The 14,222-nt window shown below is 43.4% G+C and overlaps 1 protein-coding gene across 15 annotated transcripts in view; it reads right to left on the bottom strand.

The window, feature by feature from the left end:
• Positions 1 to 7,565, bottom strand: part of DCAF8 (DDB1 and CUL4 associated factor 8) — a 47,872-nt gene extending 40,307 nt beyond the window's left edge. For 3 of the 15 annotated variants that reach the window (XR_004058729.1, XR_004058730.1, XR_004058731.1), the window contains exons 1-2: positions 7,078 to 7,446; positions 6,250 to 6,323 (exon numbers count right to left, since the gene is read on the bottom strand). The gene's annotated coding sequence lies outside the window, so the exon portion shown is untranslated. Of the gene's footprint in view, positions 1 to 774; positions 865 to 5,477; positions 5,656 to 6,249; positions 6,324 to 7,077 lie in introns of all 15 variants that reach the window. The other 12 variants (XM_010360756.2, XM_030935648.1, XM_010360752.2 and 9 more) reach the window with 10 other exon arrangements.
• Positions 7,566 to 14,222: the final 6,657 nt, after the last annotated feature.

Below are 14,222 nucleotides of genomic sequence, written 5' to 3'. Positions count from 1 at the left end.
ATCTTGGCTCACTGCAACCTCTGTCTTCCCGGTTCAAGCACTTCTCCTGCCTCAGCCTCCCAAGTAGCTGGGACTACAGGCGCATGCCACTGCAGCTGACTAATTGTTGTATTTTTTAGTAGAGATGGAGTTTTGCTATGTTGGCCAGGTTGGTCTCGAACTCCTGACCTCAGGTGATCCGCCCACCTCAGCCTCCCAAAATGCTGGGATTACAGGCATAAGCCACCGTGCGTGGCCTCTGGTTTTAATTCTAATAACAGTACTTCAGACTATGTCAGGAACGCACTCTAACCCTTAAGTGTTAATTTCCAGCAGCAGAACTAAGAAACTTTTTTTTTTTTTAAGAGACAAGGTCTTGCTATGTTTCCCAGGCTGGCCTGAAACTCCTCGGCTCAAGCAGTCCTCCCAACTCAGCCTCCTGAGTAGTCGGGATTACAAGTGCACGCCACTGCACCTGGCTAAGAGACCTTTCTATAAAAACATCCAAGCGCGTTTATCTCAATTTAACTAATTCTTAGGGAAATCTACTTTTCGTTTCCATCTCGATTTACGTTTACATCAGAAGTCTGTTGCCATTAACAGTTTTTGCCATTTATATTTCAAATTTTTCTTAAATTGCTGAAGAGGATTTAAGATGAAAAAATGATGCTCCAAAGGTACAACTTACAATAAAACAGTAAAGAGAGGCTTAAAACATCAAGAAGTGCCTTCCTACAGGTTAGGTTAGAAGAAAGGGTCTAATGTTGGATCCTAAGTAAGGTTACCAAAACATACCTGGTAATATGCCAATGATTAAAGTACACCAGAGGAATACAGTCACTTGGCTACCATTAGAGGTAAACCCTATAGTAGCTTTCCAGATGGCTAAGAAAAAACCAGGAAGAAAAAAAAAAAAATGGCATGTGAGGCAAATACGTATGCTTAACTTCAGAACTTGGCCAAACTTCCTTAAACAGTATCTTCAGAGGATAAATAGCAAATATCTAATCTCAGATACAATGATGAAAATTTTTGCAATGACCCAATCCACTAGACATACTATTATTACATTTCATTAATAAGATGCCACCTTTGTCATATTAATTACTCCCCAGTGCCCTACTGGCAACCTCAAGGCAGCCTCCGTTCATTAATTTATCTGTATCATAACACATTTCCGGGGTTAGGTGGTACTTGAGAAATCTGGCTTCTGGCCCAGAAACTATGTCCTGTAGAGGTAGAGATTAAAAAAAAAAAAAAAAAAAAAAAAAAAAAACTGCTACAAAGAAGTGACTAATTCATAAAATTCATCACTCACCAATTTTTGAAAAGCTTTCAAAGACTTTCTACTCACTCCAAGAGCAGAATGACTAAATCAATAAAGAGCAAGTAGCCTCCTTTTCTGACTGATTTTAACAGCAATGACGTTTCTTGGGTACATTAGTGAAAAGAAAAGATGAAGTTTTTAATATTACTATAAAGCTAAGCTAAAACTCAATGGCTTTTGGCTCTAAAATGAAAATATATAAAGTCACCACTCCATGCCTATTGCTGATTCAATTAATTCAGTTGCCTGCGTTCCAAACAGGTGAGGGTAAACAGCAGATTATCTTAGCTCACTGATAATCTGCTTTTAAAAAAATAAATAAATAAATAAATAAAAAATAAAAAGGCTAATTCAATCTCAGAGACTTAAAAACTAACTCTAACATCAATGTTATGCAATACAAAATCCTGTTTGGATACCGTTATTTCTCTTTTATAATCTGGATATTTCCTAGACATGTTTAGAATAAACTTTTCTACAGCAGAAATAATGGAGTAATGAATCTACTGAAAGCATTTTAATAGTCACTTTATGATTTTAAAAGTCTATAACTCACCTGATAGAATACAAGACTCAGAGGATGAAACTCAAGATCCCAGTCTTTCACAACAGGGTGCGCTTCTATACAATGTTTCCTACTAGAATCTGTTTGTTTTTAAAACATCAGTATTGTTTTAAACTGGCAACAAAGAGGCTGCTTTCTTTCAGCTCTCTGTAGATAAGCTTCTGTCTTAGGTTGGTCCTACTCAACATTAAGGACCATGGCACTGGGACTGATTCTTTTTTTTTTTTGAGACCAAGTCTCACTCTGTTGCCCATACTAAAGTGCAGTGGCGCAATCTCAGCTCACCGCAGCCTCTACTCCTGGACTCGATCTTCCCACCTCAGCCTCCCAAGGAGATGGGAGTGCAAGTACTTGCCCCATGCTTGGCTATCTTTTTAACTTTTTGTAGAGACGAGGTCTCAACATTGCCTAGGCTGGACTTGAACAACTAGGCTCAAGTGATCCTCCCACCTTGGCCTCCCAAAAGTGCTGGGATTACAGCCATGAGCCAACCGCACTTGGCCTGGCAGATTCTTATACATTAAATTGACTGCACTTAGTAGGGCGCAGTGGCTCACACCTGTAATCCTGTTCTGGGAGGCTGAGGCAGGAGGACTGCTTGAGCCCAGGAGTTCGAGATCAGCCTGGGCAATATGGTGAAACCTCATCTTTATAAAAAATACAACAATTAGCCAGATATGGTGGCGTGCACCTGTAGTCCCAGCTACTCGAGAGGCTGAGATGGGAAGATCACCTAAACTCAGGAGGTCGAGGTTGCAGTGAGCCATGATGGTGCCACTGCACTCCACCCTAGGTGACAGAGTGAGAACCTGTTCCAAAAATAAACAGACTGCACTTTAAGAGGTTGGTGGTGAGAACTAAAAGGTCACAAGCATTCTAAGCCTTCCACTCCAACCATCCTAGGAAATACTACCTAATAAGATGTCATAATTCTTTTTTTTTTTTTTTTTTTTTTGAGACGGAGTCTCGCTCTGTCGCCCAGGCTGGAGTGCAGTGGCCGGATCTCAGCTCACTGCAAGTTCTGCCTCCCGGGTTTATGCCATTCTCCTGCCTCAGCCTCCGGAGTAGCTAGGACTACAGGCGCCCGCCACCTCGCCCGGCTAGATTTTTGTATCTTTTAGTAGAGACGGGGTTTCACCGTGTTAGCCAGGATGGTCTTGATCTCCTGACCTTGTGATCCGCCCGTCTCAGCCTCCCAAAGTGCTGGGATTACAGGCTTGAGCCATCGCGCCCGGCCTAAGATGTCATAATTCTTAAGCAAACACCTAAAACCCTGGAAATATAAAAATATCTTCAAGCTGGGTGCTGTGGCTATGCCTGTAATCCCAGCACTTTGGGAGGCCAAGATGGGAGCATCACTTGAGACGAGCTGGGCAAGTAAGACCTCATCTCTAAAAAAAAAAAAAAAAAAAATTAGCTAGGTATGGGGATATGCCTGTGGTCCCAGCTACACAGGTGAGGTGGGAAGATCACTTGAGCCCAGGAGTTTGAGACCAGCCTGGGCAACAAAGTGAGACCCTATCTCTACAAAAACCAAAAATAAAAAAAAAAACTTTAGAAGACAAAAAGTTTACAGTGTGGCCCACAGACCAGAAATACTGATTTACTATACACAGGTGTTACCTGGGGATTCTTACCCAGCACATAAGGAAATAGAGTCCAAGTTATCCCTTTCAAAGTATTTTCTTTTCTCCTTCCACCCTTTCCTTCACCCGACATGGCTCTTCAGAGTTCATAAAAACACAAACGATACAAATGCAATCTCAACCCATCTCACCACCACCCTGGAGAGTCCTTACCTTACAATGCAGAATTCAGACCCTGGATGATGGCAGTTAAAAGTTCATCAAATCTAAAATGATCACTGGTCTGAATGACACAGCTGCTTTCATTGCGATATTATCAGTACTTAATTTTCATGTGCCCTTGCCAAAAAGATGTGAAAGAAAAGCCAACAAAGGGTTTAAAACTCTTCATCTGTGTTGTCACATTATTAAGATGGTCCAGCTGTGGAGCTGAAAAAAGAACTGTTTGGCCGGGCACGGTGGCTAACATCTGTAAACCCAGCACTTTGGGAGGCCGAGGCAGGTGGATCACGAGGTCAGGAGATTGAGACCATCCTGGCCAACATGGTGAAACCCCTCCTCTACTAAAAATACAAAAATTAGCTGGTCAAGGTGGCGCATGCCTGTAATCCCAGTCACTCGGGAGGTTGAGGCAGGAGAATCACTTGAACCAGGGAGTTGGAGGTTGCAGTGAGCTGAGATCGCGCCACAGCATCCCAGCCTGGCAACAGAGCGAGACTCCGTCTCAAAAACAAACAAACAAACAAAAAACAAACAAAAAAAACCCTCTTCATTCCTAACTCCCTAGCCCTGATTCACTTTAAAAAGAAATGAAAACCTTTTCCTCATACAGTTCTTTGATAATTTGTTGATGAGGATCACTGTACAGCCCAACAACAAGGAAAAAATGTATTCCCTTCATGGCAAAAAAGGAAAGTATAAAGGGTAGTTGCAGGAGAGGTAAACAACATTGTAGCAGAAAGGGAAAGAATTGCAACACTGCCAACTCTGATCAGGTGTGCTAACAGAGAGACCAAGAAGGAACCAATGAACAAAAAAATTTACTGATGTTTAAGAATGCATTTTGAAATATACATACACCAATATCTAATATTCTGTCCTCTGGTTATGAACCCCCAACAGGGGGTTCATGTTTAGAAGACAGTTCTAGGTGGGCACTTACAAAGGACACGTCTAAGTTGATCAATTAAAAATCTGTTGGGGCCGGGCGCAGTGGCTCAAGCCTGTAATCCCAGCACTTTGGGAGGCCGAGACGGGCGGATCACGAGGTCAGGAGTTTGAGACCATCCTGGCTAACACGGTGAAACCCTGTCTCTACTGAAAAATACAAAAAGCTAGCCGGGCGAGGTGGCTGGCGCCTGTAGTCCCAGCTACTGGGGAGGCTGAGGCAGGAGAATGGCGTGAACCCGGGAGGCGGAGCTTGCAGTGAGCTGAGATCCGGCCACTGCACTCCAGCCCGGGCGACAGAGCAAGACTCCGTCTCAAAAAAAAAAAAAAAAAAATCTGTTGGGAAAATTAACCAGAAAAATGTGTTTTAAGGCAAAATGGAAAAGAAGCATAAATTAATGTATAACTTATTCAAAGTTATATCAATGATGTGCAGAAGAAAACAAAACATTTTTTGAGTGTGTACCACGTGCTCTTAGATAACTAAGAGCTTTAAATAGATTCCCTATAATACTAACAATGACCCTGGGAGGTAAGCGGTATTATCACACTTTTAGAGTTGTGGAAATTAAGAGTCAGAGAAGTTTAAGTAACTTGCTCAAGGTCACATGGCTAAGAAATATTAGTCTAATATTTAAACCTTAAAATTAAATTAAAAGTCGGTCCAATCTCTAAAGACTGTCCTTTTCTCTTTATATGTTACTGATACACATACACACCATCACTAATCATTTTATTCCAGTACATAATTAGCGTTTTCTAATTCAGTCATCAAATGGAATAAAACTCACCAGCGTCACTCAATCTTTTCCCACTACAAATCATAAAGATACTAGGAATCAGCCAGGCCTACCTTCCAGTCACTTAGCTTTTCTGTCACATTCCATGAGCCTCTAGTCTCTGCTACCAGAAACCTGAAAGCTTCAGGAAAACTGCATTTATAAGTACGTTCTGACTCCCTTTTTGGCACCAAACCATGCTGCTGAATGCCCAGGATGTTTCTTCTGCTAACCAAGAATTCTTCAGACCAGCTACAAAAGAAAGAGCAGCCACTATTTATTTATTTATTTTTTTACAAAAAATTTCCCACTATATCCTAAAAAGTCGGAATTCTGAAATAGACTGGACTCAGACACCAGCTAAAGGCAGCATCACTCATCAATCCCTAGCTTTTAATTACAAGCAGCTAAATATTCTCCTCTAAATACCAAGGGATGACAACCCAAAGCTGTGAGAGGGGAAGAGACCTGATTTGACAACAGGCTGAACAGAACGCAGGCAAACTAAGTTCCAGTTTTTAACAACGTAAGAAATATGATCGACACACAGACAAAATACAATGAAAATGAATAAAGAAGAAAAGAAGACATGGGGTAGGGGGCACGCACTCACTCCTAGGCGTAAGTCATTTGAAGACATACAGCAATAGTTTAGGACGGAAAGACAAGAAGCCCACAGACAATTAAACTTGTAAAAGTAATTCAACCAGAGCTGGAACAAAGCCAAGAACAACACCCAAACTCTGGGAAACTGGTAGGAATTTTATGACTGTAGTGGTCAGCAGTTGAACATCAGGGAAGTCTGTCTTGAACTCAAGAATTTTAATGCCTCCAACTCCCACTCACCTTTCCTCCTTTTATCACTGAAGTAAGGCCAGGCTGAGCTCCTGAGAAAATAGGTCTGTCGATTCACTGAAGGACTAAGAAAAGTTAAAATTTACATGGCAAAGGTGTGTCTTCTACTGAACATAATAAAAATATTTATGAATACACTTCTGTGTGTTTAGGCCTTCTCAAAACTATTTAAAAGCAGAATAATTTATCTAATTCTAATTACTGAATAACCCACACGCATATGGAAATAAAATGAACCAACATGAAGATTAGAAGCCAGGCAAGCAATCTCCCAGCTCCACTAAAACGTAAAGTCATTTAAAAGGATAACCTGAATCTTTTTAACGCTAAACCATAACCAAACAACCTCTCAACAAGAAGCCACAGAGCAGAGGGGGAAATCCCGGAGAGAATGTGATAGCGCTAGTGCCGGTTTGTTTACAGAGACTCCAGTAACAATCATGAGTCAGAAATTCAAGCCACCAGATGCTTTCCAACTAACAGGGACCAAATGGGACCGTTCTAAGATATCCTAAAATATTTGGGAGTTAGAGGAGGTAAACTAAGAGAATTATAACACAAAGGGTACAAGACCACAAGGCAACAACCGACTCCGGAATTCTTGGACCTCTGCCTTCCGTACAAAGTGCTGGGCCTGGGAACTTGGGATGGGGGAGGGGGACCCATTGCGCGGTGGCCCTGAGGTGACGGGGAGACGCAGGGCGAGCCACGTCCCTCAATCTAAGGGGAGAAATAGGAGCGCACAAATGGGTCACCCAACGAAGCAAGGCGTCCCTGTGAACTGTGGGGCTGGCTCTTGGGGGCAACCCCAGGGCTGACCTGAAGAAAGGACAACCAGTATTCCCGGCGATGACTTCGGGTCGGCGGAAGGAAAAGACCTGAGCGCTAAGAGCTTGGGAAAGGAGTCAGGCCCATCCTTAGGGGAAACCGGCTGGGGAGCGGAGGGGGGGCAGGCAGAGCTGGAACGAGACACAGACCGGGTAAGGTCAAGGGGGGGGGTGTCCGGCTGGGGCAGTTACAAGCACGGGAATCGGCGAGGCTCAGCAGCCTGCTTCCCGTCTTGGGTAATCCTTCTGCTAGCGGCTGCTCCGACTGTTCCAGGCCCAGCCGCCCCGTCCACTGCCACCACCAACGCCGCCGCCATCTTACACTGGCCAGCGGCCGCCACCACCACCGCCTCCGCTCTCTGCGCTTGCGCCTGCGCTGCCACGCTTTCCGGCCCCGTTTGCGACGACGTGCTCGAGAAGACTGAGGGAAGAGTGGTCGCGCAAGCTCACGGCTCGCAACCCTCCTCGCGAAGGACGCACAAGGGGCGGGGCTTAAGGCCAACGGAAAACAGAGGGAGGGGCGCGTGCGCATTACCGAAGAGGCAAAGTTGTTTTTGTAGTTTCTTCGGGCTTGCTTTTCTTGTGATACTCAAAACAAATGCGAGTTAGGGGCTTCCCAGAGTTGTGATAGAAATAAACTAAATTTCCAAGGGATTGACAGGCTACTTCCTGGATGATGGCCAATTTTGCCGTTTTTGAACACTGGGAACGAGCAATGATTGCCACAAGGATTTTTCTGAAAATCCCCGTTTCCTTTCAGGACTTCGTTTCCTTAAGTGGTTTCTATACTATCGAGGCCCATTTTCCCCTGAGAGTCTCCATTTACGTATTTTTAAAGAAGGGGCTCAGTAGCTTGAGGTGTAGCTATTCCAGAGGCTCTTTTCTGAAGAGGGGTGGTGTGGTAAAGGTTCCCACATCGGGTGATATGGGGTGACTGTTGTACTCTGTTTCGTTATGACACCTACAGGAACCGTGCAGAGGATTACTCCCAGCTGCCAAGCTGGGGAATTTTTCTTTTTTTTTTTTCCAACCAGAAGGCCAGGGTGCAAAATTCTGACCCTTTCTCACCTCCCCTACCGCTACTCTCCTAGTCCAAGTCATTATATATTAAGACTACCGCAATAGAAACTTACCTCGTTTGTCTACTTCCATTATTGCCATTGCAGTTAAACATAAGGCAGCCAGAGTGATTTTTTAAAATGTAAGGTCTGGCCGGGCGTGGTGGCTTATGCCTGTAATCCTAGCACTTTGGGAGGCGGATGTGGGCGGATGCGGATCACTTGAGGTCAGGAGCTCGAAACCAGGCCAACATGGTGAAACCCATCTCTACTAAAAATACAAAAAAAAAAAAAAAAAAAAAAAATTACCCGGCGTGGTGGAGAGTGCCTGCAATCCCAGCTACTTGGGAGGCTGAGGCAGGAGAATCGCTTGAACCCGGAGGCAGAGGCTGCAGTGAGCCGAGATCGCACCACTGCACTCCAGCCTGGGCGATGGAATGAGACTATCTCAAAAAAAAAAATGTAAGGTCGTATTATTTCCCCAGTCCCCACCTTGTTCAAAACCTCCAATAGCTTCCCATCACATAATAGAAGTCCAAAGTATGGTAGCCTTAGAGGCCATCAAAAAATCAGTTGCCTCTAAGAAGGGCCCTACATGATCTGATCCAGCACCTGCCTATTTATCTGATTCATCTCCTCCCACACTGTCTAGCTCTGTTCTAGCCTCACTAGCCTTACTGTCACTCCAATCAAAGCATGTCCCAGCCCTAGGGTTTTTTCCTTTTCTTGGAATGTCCATCTACTAGATCTTTACTAGACTTGAAGTGACTATTGAAATCCTACTTCCTAAGACAGGCAGCTCTTGACTGCTTTAACTAAAATGGAACCTCATGCCATTATTCTCCTCTACCTATCCCCTTACTCTGCACTGTTTTTTTCATAACATTTTCCCTATAACATTTAATCTAAAATTACATATTTGTAATCCAGCTATACTACTAGAATATAAATTCTTGAGGGCAAGGACTATGTTTTTATCATCTTTGTAATCTCAACACCTAGAAGAGGGCTACAGCACAAAGTAGTTATTTAATGCCCCACCATCCTATTCATTCTTTCATTCATTCATTGAGGTGTAGCTATTCCAGAGGCTCTTTTCTGAAGAGGTGTGGTGTGGTAAAGGTTCCCACATCGGGTGATATGGGGTGACTGTTGTACTCTGTTTCGTTATGACACCTACAGGAACCGTGCAGAGGATTACTCCCAGCTGCCAAGCTGGGGAATTCAACAACTATTTATTGAATTCCTGCTCTGGAAGGCCCTGTTCTATGTGCTGGGGCTGCAACAGTGAATAGAACCAAGATTCCTGCATTCATAGAACTTACTAGTGCAAGGGTTGGGAGCATAGGAGGAGGGGAAAGACACAGATAATAAAGTTATTAAGAGTACTGTAAAGGAAAATAAAGCAGAATAAAAATGGGTTACATGGATGGGTGTGCTCTTTTACATAGGGGGTTCAGGGAAGGCCCTTCTGCTGAGGTGACATCTAAATAAAGGTTTGAAGTGAGACGGTAAGCTATACATACTTGGGAAAGAACATTTCAAGCAGAAGAAACAACAAGGTAAAGACCCTACAGCTTGAGTGTGCTTGGCAAGGAAGCCACCGTGGCAAAAGAAGAGATAGGAACCTAGTTTGGAGAAACAAGATGGGAGCCAGATCACTTACGGACTTATGGACCAATGAAAGGACTTTGAATTTTATCCTAAGAATGCTGGGAAGCCATGGAGGGTTTTGAGTAAAAGAGTGGCATGATCTGATTTGTAATTGAAGATGTTCACTGTGGTTGATTCTTTGAGAACTCCCTATAGGGTAGCCAAATAGAAGCTAAAAGACCAGTTAGGAAGCTATTGCAGAAGACCTGCAAGACTAGTGTTGCAATGAAAGTGGTAGGATTCAGGATGTACTCTGAAAGTGGTAGAGAGGTGATGTGTTAATAGATTGAATGTGGGGTACAAGATAAAGACAAGAATCAAAAATCAGTAAAAAAGTACAAAAGTCAAAGTACAAAATACAAAAATCAGTTTGATTTGAGTAACTGGATAGTGATGTCGTTTACTGAGATAGCGCATGTGGGGAGACAGGAGCAAGGGTTTTTTTTTTTTGGCAGGGGGAACATCCAATTTTACTTCAGACATATTAAAGTGGAGATCCCTATTAGATTTCTGAATGGAGTTATTGAGTAAACAATTGGAAATATGAACCTGGAGCTCATAGAAGGGACAGTGAGAGGTATAAATTAAGGAGTAGTTAAGTTATAAATGGCATACATAGCCACGGGGTGGAGAGAAATCAATGTGGAAGAAAAGAGAAGCAGTTTAAAGACTGAGACCTCTAATTCTGAGGCATTCCAACTAATAAAGGTCAGAGAGGAGGAACATACAACAAAATTTTTTTTTAAAGAGTAGCCAGGAAATAGGAAGAAAACTCAAAAGTGAGGGGTCTTATAAAACAAACCAAAAAAAAGGCTTCAAGAAGGGGCTATAATCTCCATCATTCCTGCTCATAAAACAGGTTAAGATCACTGAAAATTGACCATCGGATTTGTAAAATGGAGGATCAGACCATGGCAAGTCATCTTAGTGGAGCTATAGGGATAGAGGCCTCTCTTTCTACCATCTGCTTTTTGTACCGTTCTGTGGACACGATGGTTATTACCATCGAATCAATTGCCATTATCACTGAATTGTCCCTTTCTTATTTGGGCTTTCCTATTTGAGGTTGTGATGATTATTATCCCTTGTGTATCTATCTTATCTCTCTAATCATTTATTCAATTAGCTTCTCTTCCCCTTCATTCTATGTGTTCTTTCAGTGATTGTATCCATTCTCACATTTAAACTACTGTCCAGGGCTGGGCACAGTGGGTCACATCTGTAATCCCAGCACTTTGGAAGGCCAAGGTGGGTGGATCATTTGAGCTCAGACCCAGCCTGGGCAACATGGCAAAACCTCATCTCTACAAAAAATACAAAAATTAGCCAGGCATGGTGGTGTGACCTGTAGCCCGAAGATCTCTTGAGCCTGGGAGGCAGAGGTTGCAATGAGCTGAGGTCACACCACTGCACTCCAGCCTGGATGACAGAGTGAGACCCTGTCCCCCCAAAAAAGAAAAACTACCATCTACATAATGATGACTTCCAAGTCTTTATTTCCAACTCAGGCTTTAGACTCACATACCTGATGGCCAATGGCACTTTTTTTTTTTTTTTATTAACAGCTTTCTTTCTCCTTTTTTCTCTTTCTTTCTTTCTCTTTTCTTTCTTTCTTTTCTTCCCTCCCTCTGTCTCTCTTTTCTTTCTCTTTTTCCTTTCTCTCTCTTTTTTCTTTCTCTCTTTCTTTCTAGACAGAGTCTCTGTCGCCCAGGCTGCAGTGCAGTGGCACAATCTTGGCTCACTGCAACCTCAGCCTCCCAGGTTCAAGCTGTTCTCCTGCCTCAGCTTCCCGAGTAGCTGGGATTACAAGCACCCATCACCACACCCGGCTAATGATTATATCTTTAGTAGAGACGAGGTTTCACCATGCTGGCCAAGCTAGTCTTGAACTCCTGGCCTCAAGTGATCCACCCACCTCGGCCTCCCAAAGTGCTGGGATTACAGGCATAAGTCACCGCACCCAGCCTTTAACAGCTTTATTCATATAAATTCACATACATATAATTCACATACAGTTCATTCATTTGAAGTATACAATTGGCCAGGCACAGTGCCTCACTCCTGTAATCCCAGCATTTTGGGAGGCTGAGGCAGGCAGATTGCTTGAGTCCAGAAGTTCGAGACCAGCCTGGGCAACATGAAACCCCATCTCTACAAAATAAAATACAAAAATTAGCCGGGTGTGGTGGCATGCACCTGTAAGTCCCAGCTACTTAGAAGGCTGAGGTGGGAGGATAGCTTGAACCCAGGAGGCAGAAGTTGCAGTGAGCTGAGATCACACCACTGCACTCCAGCCTGGGCAACAGAGGGAGAGGCTGTCTCAAAAAGAAACAAACAAACAAACAAAAAGTATAAATTCACTCATTTAAAGTATATACTTAAATGGCATTTTCTGGGGAAAAAATGTATTCCTAGGTTAAAAAAAAAAAGTATACATTTCAATGGCTTTTTGTATATTCATAGATAGATACGTGTGACCATCACCACAGTCAAATTTAGAGTATTTTCACCTCAAAAAGAAACCTAGTGCCTTTTAAGCCAATCCCCATTCCATCTTCCCATTCCCCCATCCAGAACCCTAAGAAACCATTCATCTATTTTCTGTGTCTATAGATTCCTTTACCCTAGACTTTCATATGAATGGAATCACATAGTATGTGGTCTTTTGTGACTGGCTTCTTTAACTTAGCACAATGTTTTCTTTTTTTTTTTTTTTTTTTTCTGAGAAGGAGTCTCGCTCTGTCACCCAGGCTGGAGTGCAGTGGCCAGATCTCAGCTCACTGCAAACTCCGCCTCCCGGGTTTACGCCATTCTCCTGCCTCAGCCTCCCAAGTAGCTGGGACTACAGGCGCCCGCCACCTCGCCCGGCTAGTTTTTTGTACTTTTTAGTAGAGACGGGGTTTCACCGTGTTAGCCAGGATGGTCTCGATCTCCTGACCTCGTGATCCGCCCGTCTCGGCCTCCCAAAGTGCTGGGATTACAGGCTTGAGCCACCGCGCCCGGCCTGCACAATGTTTTCAAGGTTCATCCATGTTGTAGCATTAATCAGTACTTCATTTCACCTTATGGCCAAATAATATTCCATAGTGTGGATGAACCACATTTTATGTGTTCATCTGTTGATGAATATTTCAGTTGTTTCCACCTTTTTGCTATTATGAATAATGTTGCTATCAACATTAATATACAATTTTCTGTGTGAATGTGTTTTCATTTCTCTTGGGTATATACCTAGGAATGAATGGAATTGCTGGGTCATATGGTTAACTCTATATTTAAACATCTGAGGAACTGCCAAGTTATTTTCCAATGCAGTTGTACCATTTTACATTCCCAGCAGCAGTGTATGAAAATTCCAATTTCTCCCCATCCTTGACAACACTTATCTCACTTTTTGATTCTAGTCATCCCAGTGGTTATGAAGTGGTATCTCATTGTGGTTTTGATCTGCAATTCTCTGATGACTAATGATGTCGAGTATTTCTTCATGTGCTTACATAGGTCACTTTTATGTCTTTTCTGGAGGAATGTCTATTCAGATCCTTTGCCCACTTTTAAATAGACTTTTCTTTAAAAAAAAAAAAAATTTTTTTTTTTGAGTTAAAGTCTTGCTCTGTCCACCCAGGCTGTAGTGCACTGGTGCGATCTTGGCTCACTGCAACCTCTGCCTCCCAAGTTCAAGCAACCCTCTTGCCTCAACCTCCCGCATAGCTAAGACTACAGGTGCACGCCACCACACCCAGCTAATTTTTGTAGAGACTGGGTTTCGCCATGTTGGCCAGGTTGGTCTCAAACTCCTGACCTCAGGATATCTGCCCACCTTGGCCTCCCAAAGTGCTGGGATTACAGGCATGAGCCACCACACCCGGCCAAAAAACAATTTTTCAAGGAACCGTGTCTCACTATGTTGCCCAGGTTGGAGTACAGTGGTTATTCATAGGCACGATCATAGTATAATGCAGCCTTGAATTCCTGGCCTCAAGGGATCCTCCTGCATAGCTAGGACTACAAGTGCATGCCACCATGCCCAACAGATTTTCTTTTTTCTTTTTTGAGACAGGTCTTGCTCTGTCACGAATACAGTTTATCGCAACCCTGACCTCCTGGGCTCAAGCGATCCTCCTGCCTCAGACTCCCGTGTAGCTGGGACCACAGGCACATGCCACCATGCCCAGCTAATTTTTTTTTTTTTTAGAGACAAAGTCTCTTTGTTGTCCAGGCTGTTCTTGAACTCCTGAGCTCAAGCAATCCTCCTGCCTTGGCCTCCCAAAGTGCTGGGATACGGATGAGAGCCACCACACCCAGCCCAGGCTGTCTTTTTTTTTTTTTTTTTGAGATGGAGTTTTGCTCTTGTTGCCTGGGCTGCAGTGCAATGGTGCGATCTCGGCTCACTGCAACCTCCACCTCCTGAGTTTAAGCGATTCTC

Source organism: Rhinopithecus roxellana, chromosome 8, assembly GCF_007565055.1.
Source record: "Rhinopithecus roxellana isolate Shanxi Qingling chromosome 8, ASM756505v1, whole genome shotgun sequence".
Taxonomy (NCBI): Eukaryota; Metazoa; Chordata; class Mammalia; order Primates; family Cercopithecidae; genus Rhinopithecus; species Rhinopithecus roxellana.
The sequence above is the reverse complement of the archived record's forward strand: the minus strand, read 5'-3'. Positions and strand labels throughout refer to the sequence as shown.